Source organism: Eucyclogobius newberryi, unplaced genomic scaffold (genome assembly GCF_026437365.1).
Source record: "Eucyclogobius newberryi isolate DKJ021-1_F unplaced genomic scaffold, fEucNew1.0.hap1 SCAF_11, whole genome shotgun sequence".
Lineage (NCBI taxonomy): Eukaryota > Metazoa > Chordata > Actinopteri > Gobiiformes > Gobiidae > Eucyclogobius > Eucyclogobius newberryi.
This window is the reverse complement of record NW_027315735.1, coordinates 23,727,779-23,745,560: the sequence shown is the minus strand read 5'-3', so window position 1 is coordinate 23,745,560 and position 17,782 is coordinate 23,727,779. Positions and strand designations below refer to the sequence as shown.

General features: G+C 42.3%; 1 protein-coding gene across 2 annotated transcripts in view; it reads left to right on the top strand.

Moving 5' to 3' along the window:
* Positions 1-17,782, top strand: part of LOC140354275 (A disintegrin and metalloproteinase with thrombospondin motifs 2-like) — a 137,898-nt gene that overhangs the window by 28,075 nt on the left and 92,041 nt on the right. The gene's annotated exons all lie outside the window — the stretch shown is intronic.

The following is a 17,782-nucleotide window of genomic DNA, read 5'->3' as shown; positions in this document are numbered from 1 at the left end:
GTCGCGCCATTTTTTAACGAAAAAAAAAATGGCCCAGAAAAAATAAAATTTTTCGCCGATTCTGAATTTTGGGCAAAGTTTGGTGAGTTTTTGAGCATGTTCAGGGGGTCAAATTAGAGATCAAAGCGCTGAAGAAGAACAAGAAAAATAATAATAATAATAATATTTTTAGCAAAAACAATATAGCCGTTTTTACTATAACAACAAATGATACATCGTTTGAAAGCTCTAAGCCTTCCCGATGCCGCCATGGGGTGGAATCATCATTACGAGCGCTTACGCGCTCGTCACTCCCTATTCCGTCGGGATGCCCCGCCCACTCCCCATAGACTTCCATTGATTTGAGCAGATACAAGCATGGCCCATGCCTGCGGCATGGATTCTCGCATACGGGACGATGCCAGGAGGGTTTTTGGAGGAATGCAGCGCTTCGCGCTGCTGTTGTCAACAATTAGTGAATGGGCTACGCCCATTCACTAATTGTTGACTATTTCTGTCATAGCAGGAGTAAGTATGCATGATCCATGCCTTCGGCATGGGCTAGTTCACTGTACTTGCCAGGGGCGACGGGGTACCAAACATGCGGGCTGCGCCCGCATGTTTGGTCAGACAGTTGCAACGCTGCCTTCGGCAGCGTTGCGGGAGCAATAGGCCCTCCGCCCTGCTGGGGCTCGGGCCTAATAAAAATAATAATATTTTTAGCAAAAACAATATAGCCGTTTCCACTATAACAACAAATTATACATCGTTTGAAAGCTCTAAGCCTTCCCCATGCCGCCATGGGGTGGAATCATCATTACGAGCGCTTACGCGCTCGTCACTCCCTATTCCGTCGGGATGCCCCGCCCACTCCCCATAGACTTCCATTGATTTGAGCAGATACAAGCATGGTCCATGCCTGCGGCATGGATTCTCGCGTACGGGACGATGCCATGAGTGTTTTTGGAGGAATGCAGCGCTTCGCGCTGCTGTTGTCAACAATTAGTGAATGGGCTACGCCCATTCACTAATTGTTGACTATTTCTGTCATAGCAGGAGTAAGTATGCATGATCCATGCCTTCGGCATGGGCTAGTTCACTGTACTTGCCAGGGGCGACGGGGCACCAAACATGCGGGCTGCGCCCGCATGTTTGGTCAGACAGTTGCAACGCTGCCTTCGGCAGCGTTGCGGGAGCAATAGGCCCTCCGCCCTGCTGGGGCTCGGGCCTAATAATAATATTTTTAGCAAAAACAATATAGCCGTTTCCACTATAACAACAAATTATACATCGTTTGAAAGCTCTAAGCCTTCCCGATGCCGTCATGGGGTGGAATCATCATTACGAGCGCTTACGCGCTCGTCACTCCCTATTCTGTCGGGATGCCCCGCCCACTCCCCATAGACTTCCATTGATTTGAGCAGATACAAGCATGGCCCATGCCTGTGGCATGGACTCTCGCGTACGGGACGATGCCAGGAGGGTTTTTGGAGGAATGTAGCGCTTCGCGCTGCTGTTGTCAACAATTAGTGAATGGGCTACGCCCATTCACTAATTGTTGACTATTTCTGTCATAGCAGGAGTAAGTATGCATGATCCATGCCTTCGGCATGGGCTAGTTCACTGTACTTGCCAGAGTAAGACAGTTGCAACGCTGCCTTCGGCAGCGTTGCGGGAGCAATAGGCCCTCCGCCCTGCTGGGGCTCGGGCCTAATAATAAAAATTAAAGCCGCAAGCGGCATCCAACGGCCCTCGCGGGCCGCCGGCCTTCCGACTCTGCGCTTTCGACTTGATAAAGATGGCGCCCTTATTGTATGTTGAATAAAAAAAGAACTTGACAGACGGCGACACATTGGACATGGTCAATCCAGTGCAAATGAACACAAGTGTCAGTCAAATTTGCTGCGCCGCCGCACAGAGACCGTAGCACTTGGAATAAAAATATGGATAACTTTTGATGCCGCGCTTGTGTAGATGATTTTCCCCAAATATGAGCTTGATCGAGCTATTGCCCACAGAGGAGTTCATTAAAGTGTGAAGCGTAAATGTGAACATTTCAGAGATTTCGCTGTTTTCCCATTTCTGACATATATTTGCGGGTCCGCCACACAGAGACCGTGGCACTTAGAATCAAAATATGGATAAGTTTTGATGCCCCGCTTGTGTAGATGATATTCTCCAAATATGAACTTGATCGGACAATCGCCCTAGGAGGAGTTCGTTAAAGTGTGAAGCGTAAAAATGTGGTGATTTGAGCAATTCTATGATTTTCCCATAAGGATAACATGGGATGTTTCTGTCATCGCTACGGTTACGCCGTACAAAATATGACTTTGGCTCTCATACTTTTGTGATCAGGATGGCAAATTAGAATTTTGTTCAAAATATCATGTCATTTGGAAAAACTCTATTGTTTATAGGCCACTCTGAAGGCCAAATAGTCAGAATTCTGGGAAACGTTTGCGGCTCCGTCGCACAAAGACCGTAAAAGTTATCCTTAAAATTTGGATAACTTTAGATACACCACTTGTCTAAAGGACGTACACCGATTTTGAGGTTGGTGGGCAAAACGCACTAGGAGGACTTCGTTAAAGTGTAAAAAATAAAAATGTGGATATTCGAGAGATTTAGCGGTTTTCCCATAGGGATAACATGGGAGGTTTATGTCATCGCTACGACTACGCCGTAAAAATTAAGGCATTTGTCTGATTGGCTTTTTTGATCGCGACGCCAAAGTAGAATTTTGGGTAAAGTTTAGAAAATTTTGGTCAAACTAATTTTTGACCTTCAATGTTAATTTAAAGGTCACTCTGTAGGGGGCGCTATCGCGCCCATTTCAATTTTGTCATCATAAACTGGTCCAAACTAGAAAGTTGAACAACTGATTCAAATTTGGTCCTAATCGGACTTGTTTTGATCAAATGGGAACAATTTTTAGATCTGCAATATCCCAAAATAAGTTGTCCAACTTTGCGGCTGCGCCGCACACAGACCGTAAAAGGTATCTCAAAAAATTGGATAACTTTAGATGCCCCACTTGTCCAGAGGACGTCCGCCGATTTTGAAGTCGGTGGGCAAAACGCCCTAGGAGGAGTTCGTCAAAGTTTGACGTGAACAAAATGGCTAACACAGCATGTTTTCATTTTCAAAGGAAGATGGCGGGCATAGGGTAATTCTGGGGGCGTGGCCACATTAACATTTGTTTTTTGTCCTCACAAGAGGAATGCGTGTTCCGAATTTCGTAGCTCTACGACAAAGTTGACCTCGGGGCGTCTCCCATAGGCGCAATGTATTTTGACTTTTGTCGGTGGCGTTGTCACGCCATTTTTTAACGGAAAAAAAAATGGCCCAGAAAAAACAAAATTTTTCGCCGATTTTGAATTTTGGGTAAAGTTTGGTGAGTTTTTGAGCATGTTCAGGGGGTAAAATTAGAGCTCAAAAAGCAGAAGAACAAGAAAAATAATAAAAAATATAGCCGCAAGCGGCAATGATCGGCCCTCGCCACGCCGCCGCCACGCCGCCGCCACACCGCCGCCACGCCGCAAGAGGAGGGGGCGCTAACGCGCCCCAATTGTCCTTTTATTACGCCTACTGCTGAATCTGTGACGCTGTCACATCTTCTCCCCTTTGTTTTACCATCAAAAAGCAATTTTATTTTGAATTCTTGGCAAAATGTGCGGCTTTGCCGCACAGACACCGTGACTCTTTGAATGAAAATGTGGATAACTTTTGATGGTCTTGAAGATGAGTCTCACCAAATTTCAGGTTAATAGGGCTGACGCCCTGGGAGGAGTTTGTGAAAGTCTAAAGTGTAAACATGTTCTGGCGATTTCCCCATTGGAATAACATGAAAGGTTTCGGTCATCGTTACGGCAACGCCATAACAATTATGACATGAGTCATTGACTTTTTTGATGGGGATGCTAAAATTGAGTTGTGTGTCAAATTTCATATAATTTCGCAAAACTAAACATTTAACCTCCATATAAAATCTGTAGGGGGCGCTGTGGCGCCAAATGAATTTATTTCACTTCAAGTAGGTTTAGGGCAAAGAGTTTAACAACTGATTCTAATTTGACGCAATTCGGACTTTATCTGCGCAAACGGCAGAAATTTTAAATATGGGAGATTTCTGAAATTCTAGCTACAGTTTGCGGCTTCGCCGCACAGAGACCGTGAGAGGTATCAATGTAATTTGGATAACTTTTGATGTCCCACTCCTCAGTAGCATTTTCACCAAATTTCAGCTTTTTAGGGCCAACGCCCTGGGAGGAGTTCGTAAAAGTACGACGTTTGGAAAAACTCCGAAGTCATGTTTAGCCATTTTTGAAGCAATATGGCCGACATTTGGTTGGGCGGACGGCGTTGCCGTAATAATATTTTTTACTTCTCTTGTCACCATCTACCTCTGCGCCAAATTTCATGATTCTACGATCAGAATTTTTTTGGGTCATTTCCCATCTCTCAATGCATTTTTGGTACATTTGGGGGCGCTGACGCGCCAATTTTTTTAATTTTAGAAAAGGGAAATAGCCAGAATGTAGAGAGGCACGATTTTTAGAGGCGTGCAAATTTTTGTGACTTTTCGTCAATGTTCACTGGGTGAAAAATAGGGGGGTTGGTCCCGAGAAGAAGAAGAAGAAGAAGAAAGAAAGAAAGAAAGAATAATATTCCGATGCGAAAACAATGTTTCCCATTTTTCAAATATCATAAACTATACATTTTCGGAAAGCGCTCGCGCTTTCCTACCTCATGGTGTGGGTCCCTGGTCACTGACGGGTACTTTCGATAATTTTGAGTGGGCTCCGCCCACTTTGTGTTTTTGGCCCTCTATACAGTAATAATGTTCAATTTTTGCCTTACATGCTTATATGCACGGAACATGCAAGAGATGGGGAACGTATTCGTGAGCTACTTAGCGCAAATGAGTGCTTTATATGTCATCCCAATGTAAAGTGCTCGTTTAGTGCGAACTTTTGCACGGGCTTCGCCCGTTTACAACGGTAATGTTCCATTTTCCTACAACTAATTAGTATGCACGGGGCGTGCATGAGTGGAGGAGTGCGTTAGTGAGTGTTTGGAAGTGGGCGAGCGCTTCGCGCTCGATTTCGTGCGCACTACGTGCTCACTTTCGCAGCCGTGCTTCGCACGGCCTTACGAGATTAATAGGCCTCTCGCCAGCTTGTGGCGCTCGGGCCTAATTATACATCGTTGGAAAGCTCTAAGCCTTCCCCATGCCGCCATGGGGTGGAATCATCATTACGAGCGCTTACGCTCTCGTCATTCCCTTTCCCGTTGGGGTGCCCCACCCACTCCCCATAGACTTCCATTGATTTGAGCAGATACAAGCATGGCCCATGCCTGCGGCATGGATTATCGCGTACGGGACGATGCCAGGAAGGTTTTTGGAGGAATGCAGCGCTTCGCGCTGCTGTTGTAGGGTTAGTTACTATTTCTGTCATAGCAGGAGTAAGTATGCATGATCCATGCCTTCGGCATGGGCTAGTTCACTGAACTTGCCAGGGGCGACGGGGTACCAAACATGCGGGCGCTTGGTCAGATAGTTGCAACGTTGCGGGAGCAATAGGCCCTCCGCCCTGCTGGGGCTTGGGCCTAAATATAAAACATACAAACCTATGCAAAGAAAAAAAAAGGTAGTAAAGAATAAAATGAGTAAGTAATGAGGTGGCGTCCAAAGAAAAGCAAGGTAAAATTATTAAACTATTTCCCAAAATAAGAGTCCCTTTTGGTCCATTCTCTTTCTCATTCTGGATGCGTTTAAAATGTGAACTTTGAACAGAATTGCAATTAAGGTACTTTTTCCCAAATCGTGCAGCTCTACTTTGCAACCATAAACTCAAACTTAGTCAATATCAAACGTTTATAATCCCATAGGAATAGTTTTTAAAGTCCTGCAATGTTTAAACATCACTGTTATCAGAAGTATGTGATTTGTGCTTTTATGGATACTGATAATATTTGGAAAGTCCATCAGTCATTTTTTTGATTTAGATGAATCAAATCAAACTACAGCTTATTATCCCAGTAGTTTCTGACCTGTTTATCAGATATTGTCTTGTTGTTTTGAACAGAGAGACTGCAGTTATCCCACTGCCTTCTCAGAACTGAAGAGCTCTCTGTTAGAGGAACACAGCAGAAATATTTGTTTTCTGACCCAGTTATGAAGATTTAGTTCCTATAAAAGTAATAAGTCAAATGCTGTTACAAATCTCCAAACCCACTTCTCTATTTCTGGGATACAAATGTTAGTGTTTCATAGTGTTGTAGTATGACTCAACGCATTTGCTTCTAAAATGGTTGTTTCTTCCAAATGTTTCGTGGGATTCTGTATTAGTCACACACACTGTAGTAGTCTAGTAATAGTGTTACAACTGCCACTTCCACATATTTACAACTAAAACAACACGAGTGAAAACAAAGTCATTTTTTTCAACCTCAAACTGACCACATCTGGCTTCGTTATCGCTCCAGTTCACTTATACTTTAGTTACCGACTTTGTCCTTTGTCTGTTGCATCCATCTTCTCTTACTTTGTCCTCCCCGTGTCTTTTCCGGGGGCAAACGGTGGAGGTCATTGCCCCGACTGAGCCACAAGCTGTTGTTGCCTGACGCTACCTTCGAGTAATGACCGTCACACCAGTTCATCATGTTAGGATCTCTGCATGGGAAAAAGACACACAAACCCAGGGCGGAGGGGACGGTCGATGTTTTGGTCGTTGGCAAAACCTGATGCTGTTGAGACTTTTATACTGGTAATGGTTTTAAGCTTGTCCAGATAACTACTGTATGGGCTTTGGTCCACTATGACACTTAATATAGACATAATATTCATGTATGCGTCGCTTTAGATGGGGAGAACCATTACATGTTACCATCATTCTTTTAAAATGCAGTCGATTTTGGAGTTTTTTGGAGTTTTTTTCGAGAGTAATCGCCTTTTTGCGTAGTTAATGCCTGATATTGAATGTTTGACTTCACCTTTTAAACCTCAAATACTCTTTCCACTTTACTCCCGAAACTGCAGTGAATTTTGCCCTTCCTTACGCTTGTTTTTGTTTACATCGAGCTGCCGAAATTAAGTTCCACCCAGACGACAAGTGCATTGTACGAACGGTGCCTTGTTGACTTGTTGGTGCACATGGACATTGAACATTTTACTCAAACAAATGTTCATTGTATCATATTTTAGCGGCGAGACATTTTGATTGTTCTCCCTGAAGTGAACGGATTCAAGTGCCAAAACAAGTGAAGTGCCAATTAACAACAACAACATGTGTCAATCCGTAGCAAAAAGAGGCAAAGGTGGCGGGGAATGTAATAATATGTCCAAGTCCATGTGTACAAACAGTTACAATCCTCTTTCTCTGACAGCTCAGTTTGACCCTGATGAGTAGATTTGACAGGCAACAGAAAAGAAGAAGCATTAACAGCATAAGGATGAGTTCAGGGGCCGTTTACCTTTTCATCTGCAGCGCTTACAGGTTTTCAGATTTCACGGACTAGTTTTTTTAAATTAAGTTATTTAAATTGGAGTAAAGATAACAACAAAACAGAGCTTGAATATCTACCAAATGGCACATATTCATACATAACAACACATACACATGTTCGTTGTACCACTCAACTCTGTGGATCAAGTCTTTATCCAGAATGTGCTTTGAGGTCTGGACACTCATGATTTTGTAGTTTGACCAAATTAATTATAATCAAAAAGGGAATGGTGCTTGTTTATATTACCTTGGAAACCATCTGTTATTATTGCTGTTTTTCAGACTTCAGTTTATTCATTAGGCCTGTCCTCCACATGTGGCTTACCTCTGTACTTGGTGAAGCTCATTTCTTCATGTCTCCAGCAGGAGGGGGCGGAAAGCAGGGGCTTGTGGGTAATTTGGTTAGTGGAGGAAACTATGAGAGATGGCAGAAATGGAGGCAGGCTTTTTGACATAACCATTCACTGGAGAAGCGCTGTGATGTATAATGCCAATAGAAGTGGCCTGCATAAGCACCACACACTAACAAACAGGTTGTGAATGCACACAAATTGAAGCTTTCGCTCTCGGCAGAAGGCAGGGCTCGTGGGCTGTCAGGATTAAGGTGTTGACTTGATCAGAGGTGAAGTATTACATGAGAAAGAATAATGCGGAGGGCGACTTGGAGCAAAAAGCCCCTTTCTCTGAGAGCTTAAGTCACTATTTTGGTAAATGATAGTTTAAGTGGCTTTTGCCGAGGTGCACTGACTCAAAACGACCCTGATTTGTTCGCAGACGTTGTGATTGTGTAAACTGGCTTTTGGAGGCTTCCGTAATTGAGACCAAAAGAGGAGCTTGGCGTTTCCCTTTAGATGAAATCTGTGCCGTGGCTCAGACAGGTGTGAATTGCTGGCTTTGTTGTCAGGGCTGGGGCGAGTGGAGTGCGCATGTGCAGCCTGTGTGTGTCTACTACGCCGCTGACAGTGTTTACGCCGGCCAAACACATATTTATTTGTTTGAAAGTAGTGGGATTCCCCTGCGATTGTCAAGCCCGATAGCTCGCCTCGGCTTTTATCTGACTGCTGCGTGTGTGGACTCTCGCTCTCTTTCTCTCAGGAGGCAGGTCTAATCATCATGTACGTAAATGCGATGTGTTATTTACTCTTGCTTAAGTGAATAATGCTGGAGAAGAGAAAACACAGGATTCTGGGTCTCGATCGAGGTGTTGAATTAACAAAATCCCAGGCATCAGATGTTGAGTCGGGGATGTTGTTAGTGTATTAATTGGCACTCACAAATGTATGCGGTGCACCATATAGTCATGTATGTATTCACGCTCGCCCAGGGCTACATCCTCCGGCTGTACTCCTCTGAGCATGTGTAGTTAATGAAATACTGACAAACACAGACTTCAAATACGAGGTTTTTGTAGTGCAGGAAATGTTAGTTAGTCTTATTTTTATAATCAAAAAAATAAATCTGTCAATGAGTCACTTGTGATTGAGCAATAATTCTAATTCAAAATCTTTCGGTGGATTATTTACTCAGATTGTATTGTTTTAATCACCAGGCATAACCAATACTTATGCAAAATGTATGATCTTATGACTTATACTGTTTTATTGTGGTAATTGTATTAAATCATTAATTTAAATTAGATGTGGATAATATGGTGGGATTAGTGAATATTTTATTACGATAGCGTTGGGTTGGATCAGGATGACCTCAGACGAGACACGTAACAAGAACGAGGAATGCATTACAATTGTTCAGCCTTTGTTTCCTTTACTCACTTCACCAGATTTACTCAAACTCTGGCCTGTCATTTCATTGCTTATTCATCCTGAACGGTTGGATGGACCTAAATATTTGTTGTCTCACCTGCAGAAGCCTTTCTTCTCTCTGTCTCTCACACACCTCTCCAGACGAGGAGTGAAGCTCGGAGCATGCTGGAGAATATTCTCTCCCAATTTGTGAGTGAGTGCTTGGGCTGCGTGATGCTGGCGGAGGCCCCTCTTTGTCATGGAAACACCAATTTTTTATCTCAGGTCCTTAAAGCGACGAAACCAAGCCACTCAGACGGACTAACCACCTGAGTTTAGAGCAACACGCATGTAATGGTCATGTCTCTTCAAGGCTTCAGCATATTATTCTGACACAGAGAGACAGTTAAGATGTTGGTGAGACGTCTGACAGCAACAGACAGAGTATTTTAGACTTGGGCCATATTGACCAAAAATAATAATATCTCGTTATATTTCGGAGACTCTCGACAAAGATATACAGTATATCAATCCAGCAGAAATGTGTTAAAAGATGTCTTTAAATGTGTTAGTTGAGGTTTATTTATCAAACAAATTTGAAATGTTGGTCAAATGTATGACAAAAGTGCAGAAAAATCACCTTATACCCTTATTTGAAAGTTTACAGCATAACTTTTTTCATTTTCATTTTTAATCAGCTCTTTGTGTTTCATTTTACTTAATCCTCAATAATCAAATTTAGACATTTAAACAACATTCATTTAAACAACATTCACAATATTGTCTATACATTTTGATATAATATTGCCCACCTAATAATGATATGTGACCATAAACTCATAATACTCATTAGTAAAACTTCCACCGACTCAAATCTGATTCCTGATTACAGGCATCAGCGGAAAGCTTCTTTTATTTTTTATTTTTTTATCAATAACCTAAAGCTTTTTAAAAAATGCTACAGAATTTATTTGGGGCGTTCCACCTTTTTATTTAAGCAAAAGTGAATTCATCATCATTTTCAACCACTGCGCTGTTCCATTTTCCTCTAGACAAAAACTCCCAGGTAAATAAAGTAGCTTAATATGCGAGGTGAGGATGGCACATGAATGAAAGGTGCACGGCTGATGCTCGGAGAGGAAAAGATAAAGAGAAGAGCAGAGGACGAGTCAGATGCCCTGAAAGAGAGAACATGTTGAGGGAGCGGCACTAACGCTTTTGGTACCGGAGAAAACTAGAGCACACAAAGCTCTACACGAAAAACTTTTTTGATAAGTGAGAGGGATTTTTTGGGGCCTGATCTAAATTCTTCTGGGGAAACTGTAAATGTTCAGAGGTTTAGGGTAAATCTAACACCAATCCGGTGCAATTAAACTAAGAAGAAGCCAGTAATGGTTCCAGTTCCACCTTAAAAACCTTAAAAATATGGAATTCTCACTCTTACAATTACGTCATGTCCAAATTCAGTTCTGGCTGTACAGATACAGTGATGGAGGCCACACCTTTGTACGGCGTCTGGATCCGCGCCCCCCGTGGTATCCCATGGCGACCGCTGGTAACCTTGGTGATGTTGGTGGAGATATGCTGCAGCCGGCTCGGGGGGCGGAGCCGAGGCGTGATATGAAAGCACAGCACGTGGGTTTGTGTGTCTCTGTGTGTGTCTCTGTGTGTGTGTGTCTGTGTGTGTGTCTCTGTGTGAGTGTCTCTGTGTCTCTGTGTGTGTGTGTGTGTGTTTGAGTGGGTTCAGGGACAGTGGCTGATTCATTAGTAACGACACAATACTCACACTCTCTGAGTGTTTAAACCGTGCACAATGCTATAATATTGTCGCTCTGTAGAAAGTTTTTGACTGGCACATCAGACATCTTTTTCACCCTGTGGTCCGAAGAAAATTAAAATGAGTACCCTAATAACAAATAAATCAATTCTACTCTCTAAATAACCGCAGCCTTTGTGATTTGATAAGTGCGCCAACCAAAATGTCATTTTCGATTCAAATGCGATACATTGTGCAGCCCTAGTTTATGCATTTGTAGGGAATTGTGATTATCGTTCCCACCATCAGTAACGTGCCCTGCCCCTCTGCGTCTGTGTCCCACTGACTAAAGCCCAGGGGAAAAGCTCAGCCTCCCTGTGCCTCCTGTAGGTGCGGGACCAGAGCCAGGACAGGTCCCTCACTGTGTGATTTATGGCCACATAATTATGCTTCATCAACACTAATGTACCTCCACAGCTCCACCCCAAGCTAAACTAGCCCTATTCGAGCTAATATCATGAGATAATAGGATAATCTATAGGCTACAGAAATTAGCATTTGGTAATGTAAATGATGCACTCCTTTGTACTTAATGAATTAAATTGATTATTTAAGCCAATTTGTGTCTAATTCTCACAACATTACTGTTTTCTTTAATTCTGCTCAGCGCCTGTTTATGTTTCCACTGCTGACTTAGCAAGACATGGAAAGTGTTCAACACCTAATGACTAATTTGCTGTTCTGTCCCTGAATGGAAAAAAGAATATCCTAAACAAAATCATAATATTATAATACAATACGAATAACACTTCTTTTCATGGCTTTGCACGATTTCAACATTTCTGAGATTTGTTGCTGAAATAAAAATGCTGAATTTTGATATAATTGATTATGAACTTTGAATATATAATTTGTATTGTATCGTAAACCACATGTTATTCTTTTGGACGTTTCTTTTATGAACTGGGCTTGTCAACTGTCCACACCAATGAGAGGTGCTGACGTTGTTTAGGCGAGTGTGCTTAATCCCACACACGCCTGCCCTGCACTGTGCATAATCCTAAACTGTGTTATCTGAGGCGAGGGCGCGGGCCGATGGAGGAGAGGAGCCGGTGCTTCCCTGAGAGGGTTGAGGCTGGGGCCAGCGATGTTCAGTCGTCTGTCGAGCACGCACACTGTCTGTCTGAAGCTGGGATGCCTTCATCAAGACATTAGCAATATGCTGTAGCAGGCGCTTTTGTGTGAATTTACGACAACGTAAGACTGGGGCGCGGTGTTCAAGTGTGAAGAAGAGGCAGCCACCGCCTCCGAAATGTGCCTGAGCCGCTGCCATCTTGTTTGTTTACATTGATGTGTTAGATTGAGAGTTCCCATGAGTTATTGTTATTTTGTGTTATTTGTATTAGCAGAGGACATTCAAATGATCCCCCTTTCAGGTTCTGTCTGCATTCAGAGCAGTTCTATTTAGGCTTAAAGTTTTGACCTCTTGTGTAGCAAAAATAAAACACAAAAAATACACCAAACTCTATAGCATTTGGATACATTGTACAAAAGTAACCCAGGAATAAGACTGTATGAGTGACTATAATTTGACAAAGACGCTTATAATTCCAAGTGGAAATTCGAAAAGTTTTTCTCCAGTCTTTAAAAGGTCAGAGGTCACTAGATCACGATGACAGATGTACAAATATACTAACTCCTGCCACAAGAGGTCATGGGTCAGTTATATACATAAAGCGGTCACAACATAACCCAAATTCATTCTAAATATTTGACCGAATGAGAGGTTTTGATTACAGCCCGCTCCAGACCAACCAAGTTCTTGCCTTTTCATTTTCTCCCCAGTTCATCACCACCTTGACAGCTCGCTTTTGTGTACCTGCATGTGCCACGTGTGTGCCGATCGTCTTTGAAGTGGCACGTTGGACGAGCGTGGCTGTGTGTACAAGATGTGAGCGCCGAGAGGAGAAAAGCTTGTTAGCTGCAACGGCATCTAAACTATGCTAATAGTTATCTGCAGGAGTGCAAACATGCTTTACATTCTTGCAGAGTGGACGAGTGTCTAAACAATAAGACGATAACCATTTGCTGCAGTTCATGTCAGGTCAGTCCAGCAAAACTAGTATAAATGTTTTAGTATTGCTCATAAATGTAGAATGGAGCATGTGAAAATACTGTATGCTATTTGAATTTAGCTCCTCCTTCTATTAAATAACAGAAGGTCAATCTCGTATTAGTCACTATTATTATACTATTATTATATACACTATTATTTTTCACCAATGATCATGTTGTGTAATACCACTAGAGCTGAGCAGTAGTTTAGACTTTCTTTTTTGTTTGAAAGAATAGTTATTTTTTCTTTATTAGACAAGAAAGGACAGTGTGAAATGGGGATGAGAGAGAAGGGAGGACATGCAGCAACCTGTCGCAGTCGGGATCCAACCTCACGACACTGCGGCCGGCTGCACTTGGAGCCTAGCAACAGTAGTTTAGATTTCCAATGAATTGGTCGATGGCGTAATTGGAGTTTTGGGAGTGTCTGTCTTTTCACGTTTGAATTATATTATATTTCTTTAGTCGACTGTGGCTTTAAATACCACAGTCATTGTGTATCTTTAAGGTCTTTTGTTTTGAATGCCCCTCGACTGAAGCGTACATGATTGTTTTTCATAGTTTGAGAACAAAGGCACACTTGTATTTATTGTGGTCGTCGAATATAAAAAATATATCGTATTTTGATAATCGTTACTGTTATCTGGCCTATACAAACTTTTAATAATAAAGACAGTGGCATTATTAAATAAAAATGTAGAAAAATATATACACTATTTCTGATTTTCATTTAACATTTATTTGATTACAATTGTTTCTAAAATGTCATGATGTACAGTGCAAATACTCGTTTGACTAGTCGACTAAGGGAAAAACCGTTCCTGTCGACTACTGAAATAATCATTAGTGACAGCCATGTGCATATATTTTATAAAGTTCCAATTGCGTTGCAAAGTATTTACATAATAAAAAGGGCAATAACTGTATTCATGTGTTTATATGATATGGGGAGATGCGCTTTCACTTAGTCGTCACAAAAGGAGCAGTTTTCTCTTCAGAACTTCTCTTATTCAAATATGCTGATGCATGAGATGAGCCTGTGTGCCTGACTTAAATGCTGGGACTCACTTAACTGCAAAACCACACACATCCCTGACCCCTGACCTTTGCGTCACCATGACAACCAGTTAAATACCGTGCTGCTGTTTCATGAATACCTTTACTGTGTCGCTTTTCTTCACTGCAAAATGTGTCCTTTCGGTGCCCTTCAATCCACAGGCCCCATTGAAAAACACTGTACTATTATTATATTAGTTTATCGTTTTGAATTTGAATGCAGACGGATATCGCTAGCATTTCCAATATGTTATCCTTGACACCTCTCGAAGCGTTTCCTTGGCGTGGATAGATTTTTAGCTGATGAATGTTCCAGCGTGGGGGTTCACAGAGATAACTTGGCCCTCCTCTCCTGTGTTGTCCTGTAGCAGTGCGAGCTGTTATGACTGCTATTCAGTGGGTGGCCTTCAACAAGGTTTTCTGCTATAAAGACGAGTTGACCTCCACCGAACCTGCAAGTTTGTATCTGTGCTCGGCGGCTGTAAGACTCAGGCCAGAGAGGGAGCGGCACAAGAGGATGAATGTGATGTTTGTGTTTGCGCCCACCTACAGCTTTAAGGGTCTCAATCGCTGTCTTATCGATCAAAGTGACAAGTAACATGGCGTAGGCAAGCTTGTTTTCTTCAGTAATAACGCCACGTTTGTGTCACGGTCAATATTGGTTTTGATTCCAACGATAATTAAAATCCTCATCAGACAAAGTGTGGTCATGTGGTCTTTACTAGTTTTATATACATGTACATCATATAGACCGTTCTAAAGCTGTATTTATTATATAAATGATATGTCAATAATGAAAATATATAATTATTTTTACATTTCTTGTATCACATGTAAACTAGGGCTAGGGTTTTGTCACTGTTAAGTTTTTTTTTTTACATTAAGAGTTTGTCACATTAAAGGTCCCATAACATGCAAAATCGACTTTTCAAAGCTTTTAACCTTCTTACATTGCTATTTGTGCTTCATGACCAGAGTGTTTTTTTGATTGATTCCTTCAGTGTTTAGCTATATTACAGACTATCACCTTTCCTCGAATCTCCAAACTGACGGGGGGTGGCTACAAGACCGCGTCATAACCACAGGCACGCGTCACCATCCCCCCTCACCCTCCCCCCTCTCCACCCCCCTCCCCCTCCCGCCTGCCGCCTCCCGCCCCCTTCCCCCCGGCTCCGCGCTGCTCGTGTCTCCCTACAAGCCCGAAGTTTTTCTGCTTCGATTTACGACGAAACACGGTTCAAAGAGGCCCAAAACTTAATTAATGATATCGCACTCTTTACTATTATCACAATGGTGAAAGTTTATGTGGCAGTTGATGCAGCAACCGGGAAAATAAACGGGGAGAAGTTCTATCCGATACTGAAAAACCAGGAAATAAGAGCGCGATGGACATAAGACTTTTATATATATATATATATATATATATATATATATATATATCTGTTCTGCGCACGCTGTAGAATAAACACCAGATTTATTTAGTCTCTAAGTAGTGTTGATCTGAAGTTCTATCGTTTCTCACTCATTCGCGCAGAGCGGCGCAGCGCGGAGGCGGAGCAGACAGCTGTGGGGCACACACTACGTCACGGGTGGGCGGGGCACACACGCGCTCTGAGACTACGTCACGGGTTGGGGAGCCAGATCGCTCTTCGCAAGGGTGGGGGCGAACATCAAACCAAGCCGTTTGCATTTCCGGGTTGGTGAGGGGGTCCAAGGTCTGGGTGATATTTCTTAACTATTATGTTAAGGGTGTTGCACAACCCTTATTATTATCAATTATACACTTAGGATAGACTACGAAACGTGAAAAAAGCATGTTATGGTACCTTTAAGGCATGAACATATTTAATATTTATTATAACTGAAGTTACTGTATCAAAACGTACATTCAAATATTGTAATATTATCGATATTGCAGGACGTATCGAATATGGCACTTGTTTTCAGTATTGTGCAGCGGTAATGCAAACTCTGTGGGATTATTCCTATATTTCTATTGTGGTGTCGTGTAGTGAAAGCACTTGGAGAATTGATGTTGTCCATTGCAGCTCCGCATAAAAGCTCTAAAGTATGAAGTCTTTGAAATGTGAACAGTTTAAGGCTGAAAGCTATGGTATTATCAGATGGACCTTTAAATGTGGTACCTTTTCTGCAGCGGGAGGTAATTACTCCAAATGACACCGCAATCTGTTACTGTAATCCATGTATTGTATTGTATAAGGGAAACTATATTTTGTCCCACGCAAACCAGTGGATAAAAGACTCATGCCAATGATAACAGGGCATTTGAGTGAGTGCCAGGCTCGGGAGCTGGCAGGTGACTTCCTGTCGGAGGATCAGTCCTCTGCTGTAGCGCCCTTGGCCAAAAGAGACGTGATGAGTTTGAAGTGTAACAAGCTCCTCGCTCTGGATACGCGCTGCAGATAGGAAACACATCACAAAGAGAAGACTCACAGCAAAGACACGAGCAAGAGGATGGACCAGGAGTCCGACTGGGACCTGGAACTGTAGTAAAGTTTATTTAACCCCATGGATTAAACACAGTAGGTGTAGTACTAGCAGTGGTCATAATAGCAGTCATTTTACACTGTTTATTTTGTTAACAATCTGATTACTTTTGTCTTGCACCTTGAACACTACAAACTTCATCAGAAAAAGTAAATACTGTTTTCTTTTTGTATCTTCCTCAAAGCAGTGGGCGCCAGGCAATGCCCTGGGTTAAGGTGACCTCAGTCCACAAAACTTTGAGAGGCCTTGGCTGAGTTAATAGTCAAACAAAATCATGTCTGTAAAACTTCTAAAGTACTTTCAAATTTTCAAATATGTCAAGTTGTGAATTGTCATGTCACAATGTATTGGGGATGACCCTAAGACCCGTCTACCTCCATCTGTATTTGAATATAGTGCTTGTGATTGTCTAAAGTGAATGGCTGTAGCATGTTATCTGCAGACAGTAGAGTTGTGTCTGGGCGGATGATTCACAGAGCGCTCTCTCAGGGATGTGTCCACACACAGACTGGGAAAGATCAGAGATCAGATGTACACAGGCGCTCCGCTGCATTTCTATTGGCGTCTGCTGCAGAACAGGAGACATCAGGTAATTAAAAAGAAAAGTGAGCGAGAGAAAGGGGAGAGGGAGGCGGCGCGGGAGCGGGAGGCCAGTGGGGAGACAGATAATGGATCTCCAGCTCATGCAGCTTTTGCCTGAAAACATAACTTGTCATTAGCAGAGCCATCAGCCAGCGTCATGTTTAAGGATTATTTCTGAGTTCTCCTGGAGGGACCGCTGCCTTGGTTACTATATTTGTATCAATTTAGGATTCAATTTACAACCCTGATTCCATGAAGGGGGTATTATGTTAAATAAATCAAAATGTCTTTTAGCAAAACCTCTTACAAATATACAAATACACATATAGTAACATTTCAACAAAAATGGGAAGGGGAAGCAAGTTTATTTGTGGAGCACAATTTGTACACAAGAGAATTCAAAGTGCTTCACACAACAGGGAAAAAACATTGAAATCACAAAACGGTTTAAGACATTAAAGAGAAAAGTGCAAATAAAATCATTTCAGTCATATGCACAGCTAAACAAAACTGTTTTTAGCTTAGATTTGAAC